Here is a 5,000-nt window from a genome sequence, read left to right on the forward strand (position 1 = left end):
TTGTTTTTTCTATTTGTATTTATTTACATTTTTTTTTCAGCTTTGTGTTTTATCTTTCTTCATTAGTCATTAGCAAGATGAATACATATTGATTCTGTCTCGACTAATCACTTACTTCAGACTAAATTATCAACCAGTTCAATCTGAAAGAAAGAAAGAAAGAAAAAAAAATACTGATTCGTAATAAGAAAAAAAAAATAGTTACCGTAACCAAATTTTACATTGCTTTAATACTGTATGAAGGATACTTATCACTGTTATAATAATACATGTTCACCGCATCATTATTCACACAACATAAGTGAAAGAGTAGGAATGTGCGATCGAATGCGATTGTCTGTATGTGTGTTGTTGGGGAAGTGACTGTGTGTTAATAATGAATGTGTTTGTGTATGAAAGAGAGAGAGAGAGGAAGAGAGAGAAAGAGAGAAAGAGAGAGAGAGAGAGAGAGAGAGAGAGAGAAAGATAGAGACAGACAGATAGATACAGAGACAGAGTTAGAGAGAGAAGAGAGAGAGAGGGAGAGAGAGAGAGAGAGAGAGAGAGAAAGAAAGAAAAAGAGAGAGAGAGAGAAAGAGAGTGTGAAAGAGATTGAGAGAACGAGAGAACGAGAGTGTGAAAGAGATTGAGAGAACGAGAGTGTGAAAGAGATTGAGAGAGTGAAAGAGAGAGAGAAAGAGAGAGAGAGTGAAAGAGAGTGAGAGTGAGAGAGAGAGAGAAAGAGTATTTAATTCAGGCATATTTTAACGTCTGTCTACAAAGGCAAATTTTCCTTCTAATTCTTTTCTTAGGAACCTGTCAAGATCAAGCCATACGGACGAAAGAATGACGAAAATATTTGTATCTGAAATGCGTCGCGCAAAGTTTTTGAAGCAAACATCACTCAGGCACTAACAAGCAAAGAACAAGGCACAGGTACAGAGACGGACAGAAAAAATAACAGAATATGCATACATACATGAATCATATGTAGATGTATTTATATGTGTGTGTGTGTGTGTATATATATATATAATATATATTAAAATATATATATATATATATATATATACGTCCTATATATATAATGATAACTAGCTTAATCTAATGATGAGTGAAAACATAAAAGTACTATTCATATGGGATAAATATATATTTATTCTCAACGAGATGGTGATATGATATCCACTATATAAGAGTGAATACAATCATATATATATATATTATATATATATATTAAATCTTATATATATATATATATATATATAAATTATATATATTAATATATATATTTATATATATAAAATATATATATAATCTTATATATATATATATATATCTATATAAATATATATATATGTTTATATATATATATATAATATATATATATATATATATATATATACTTATACTATATACTATCACTGTTATAATATATTATGTATGTATATAATATACATACAATACATATATTAATATATACCTCGCTCTCTCTCTCTCTCTCTCTCTTTCTCTCTCTATACTTCTTTCTCTCCACTCTCATCTCTTCCCTCTCTCTCATCTCTCCTCTCTCTCCCTCCTCATCTCTATTTCTCTCCTCTCCCTCGCTCTCTCTCTCTCTTTCTCTCTCTCCTCCTCCTCACTCTCCCATATCCTCCTCTCTCTCTCTCTCCTCTTCTCTCTCTCCTCTCTCTCTCCTCTCTCTCTCTCTCTCCCTCTCTCTCTCTCTCTCTCTCTTCGTCCCCCCCTCACATCTCTTCCTTCTCTTCCCTCCCTCTCGCTCCGTCTCTCTCTCTCTCCCTAATCTCTCTCTTTCTTCTCTCTTCTCTCTCTCCATCTCCCCTCTCTCTCTCTCTTCGCCCTCCTCCTCTCTCTCTCTTCCCTCTCTCATCTCTCTCTCTCTCTCGTCCCTTCTCTCCATCTCTCTCCTCTTCTCTCCTCTCTCTCCTCTCTCCTCGCTCTCTCTCTCTCCCTATTCTCTCTCTCTCTCTCTCTCTCATCTCTATCACTCTCTCTCTCACTCTCTCTCCTTCTCTCCTTCCCTCTCTCCTCTCTCTCTCTTTCCTCTCTCTCTCTCTCTCTCCTCTCTCTGTCTCCTCTCTCTCATCTCACACAATCTCTATCTCCCTCCCTCTCTCTCTCTCATCCTCTACTCTTTCTCTCTCCTCCTCCTCCCTCCCTCTCTCACTCTCTTCTCTCTCTCTCACGTCCCTCTCTCTCCTACCTCTCTCTCTCTCTCCGCTCTCTCTCTCTCTCATCTCTCTCTCTCTCTCTCTCTCATTCTCTCTCTCTTCACTCTCTCTTTTCTCTCTCCCCCTCTTCCTCTCATCTTCCCACTCCCCTCCCTCTCTCTCTGCCTCCCCCCTCCCCCCCTCCGTCTCTACGCTCTCTCTCTCTCTCTTTACTTCTCTCTCTCATCTCTCTCTCTCATCAGTCTCTCCCTCTCTCACTCCTTCTCCTCTCTCGCTCTCTCTCAACTCTCTCTCTACTCTGTTCCTCTCTCTCCTCACTCTCTCTCTCTCTTCTCCATCCTCTCTCTCTACTTTTCTCGTCTCTCTCCCCCCCTCTCATCTCTCTTAACTCCTCTCCTCTCTCTCCCCTCCAGACTCTCAAGCTCTCTCTCCAGTCTCTCTATCCTCATCTCTCTCTCCTCTCTCTCTCTCTCTCTTCTCCATCTCTCTCTCTCCCTCTCTCTCTCTCTCCTCTCTTCCTCTTTTGTCTCTATCTCTCTCTTCTCCCCTCTCTCTCTCTCTCTTTCTCTCTCCCCCGCTCCCGCGCTGTCTCCTTCCTCCTTCCTCTTCCCACCCGTACTCTCTCTCCTCTCTCAACCTCTCGCCTCTCCTTCCTCTCTTCTCAATCTCTCTCTCTCTCCCTATGTCTCCGTCTCATTCCTCTCTCTCCTCCTCTCTTCTCTCTCTCTCTCTTCTTTTCTCATCTCTCTCCTCTGCTTCGCATCTCTCATGAACAGCGCCATCCTTCTCTCTCGCCTCTCTCTTTTTTTATTCTCTCACTCTTCTCTCTCTCTCATCTCCTCTCTCTCTTTACTCTCTCTTCTCTCAACCTCTCCTATCCTCTCTCTTTCTCTCTCTCCTGGTCACTCTCCTCTCTCTCTCTCTCGATATCTCTCTTCATCCTCGCTCTCTCTCCTCTCCTCTCTCCATCTCTTATACCTCTCTCTAACTAATCCCCCCTCTCTACTCTCTCTCCTCTATCTCTCATCTCTCCCAACCCATCTACTCCCTCTCCATATAATATAATCTATCTCTCTGACTCTATCTTCCCTCCCTCTCTCTCTCATCTATCTCCTTCTCTCAATCTCGTCTCTCCATCCGACTCTCTCTCTCTTCTCTCTCTCTCTCTCTCTCTATCTCACTCCCTCTCGTCTCCATCTCTCTTCTGCACTCTCTCTCTCTCTCTCTCTATTCTCCCTCTCTCTCTTTCCTCTCGATCTCCCATCGCTCATCTCTCTCATCTTTCCTCTCAATCTTTCTCCTCTCTCTATACTCCCTAAATCTCTCCCCCCTCTCTCTCATCTCTATCTACACGTCTAGCTACCTAACCCTAATCTATCTCTTCTCTCTCTCTCTCTCTCTCACTATCAGTCTCTCCTCTCTCTCTCCATCTTCCTCTCTCTCTCTCTCTTCTCACTCTCTCATCTCTCTCTCTCTCACTCTCTCTCAATACTCCTCTCTCCTATTTCTCTCTCTCTCGTCTCTCTTTGCACTCATTCCCCTCCTCCATCTTTCTCCTCCTCCCTCTCTCGCTCTCTCTCTCTCCTCGCCTCATCTCATCTCTCTCTCTCTCTCTCTCTCTCTCCTCTTCTCATCTCCTACCCTCTTCTCTCTCCCCTCTCTCTCTCTCTCCCTCCCACCCAACACACTCACTCACTCTCTCTCCTCATCTCTTACATATTTCTCTCTCTCCTCTCTGCTCTCTCTCTCTATCTCTCTCTCTCCTACTCTCCCTCTCTATCTATCCCAACCCCACATCTCTCTCCTTCTCACTATTTCTCTCATCTTCTCTCCTCTCTCTCTCTATCTCTCTCTCCTTCACCTCCTAGCCGCCAATCTCTCTCTCTCTCTCTCAACTCCCTCATCTCTATAAATTAATAGTATATATATCTATCTCATATATCTCTCTCTCCTTCTCATATCTCTATCTATACCATCATATAGATTCCTCTCTCTTTCTCTCTATATCTATATCCATCCCACCATAACAACCCAAAAACGCTTCCTCTTTCTCTCATCTCTCATACTCTATAATATCTTCCTATATCTCACTATCTATAACATCTCTATTAATCCTATATAAATCATAATATCATCTATATCTCTCTCCATCTCTCCAATCCTCTTTCATCTCTATCCTTAATCTATATCTCCTCTGGGCTCTTCTCATCTCTCTATCTATCTCTCATTCTCACTCCCTCCTCTCTCCTCACCCCCTCTCTCTCTCCTCTCCCACTCATTCTCTCTCCTCGCTAGCTCACCGCTTTCCTCTCTCTCTCTCTCATCTACTCTCTCATCCTCTCTCTCTCTCTTAGTTCATCGCTCTCGTCCTCCTCTCTCCTCTCTCCCTCACTCTCTCTAGCTATCCTCTCTCCCCCTCTCTCTCTCTCTCCTCTCTCTCTCTCTCTCTGTTCTTTCCATCCCCTCCCCTCCCTCTCCTCTCTCTCCTCTCTCTCTCTTTCTCTTTTCCTCTCTCTCTCTCTCTCTGTCCTCGTCTCCTCTCTCTTCTCTCTCTCTCTCTTATCTCTCTCTCTCTCTCACTCTCACTCTCTCACTCTCTCTCTCTCTCTTTCTCTTATTCTTTCCTCTTTCTCTCTCTCTCTCTCTCTCTCTCTCTCTCTCTCTCCCTCCCTCTCAGGCTCTCTCTCTCTCTCTCCCCTCCCCCCCTCTCTCGCTCTTTCTCTCTCTCTCCCTACCCTCTCTTTCTCTCCCCCCCTACCCTCTCTCTCTCTCTCCCCCCTCTCTTATTCTCTCCTCTCGCCTATATATTCTCCTCTCTCTCTCTCTCTC

This window comes from Penaeus japonicus, unplaced genomic scaffold (assembly GCF_977035675.1).
Source record: "Penaeus japonicus unplaced genomic scaffold, GWHDUDI00000001_assembly GWHDUDI00000013, whole genome shotgun sequence".
NCBI lineage: Eukaryota > Metazoa > Arthropoda > Malacostraca > Decapoda > Penaeidae > Penaeus > Penaeus japonicus.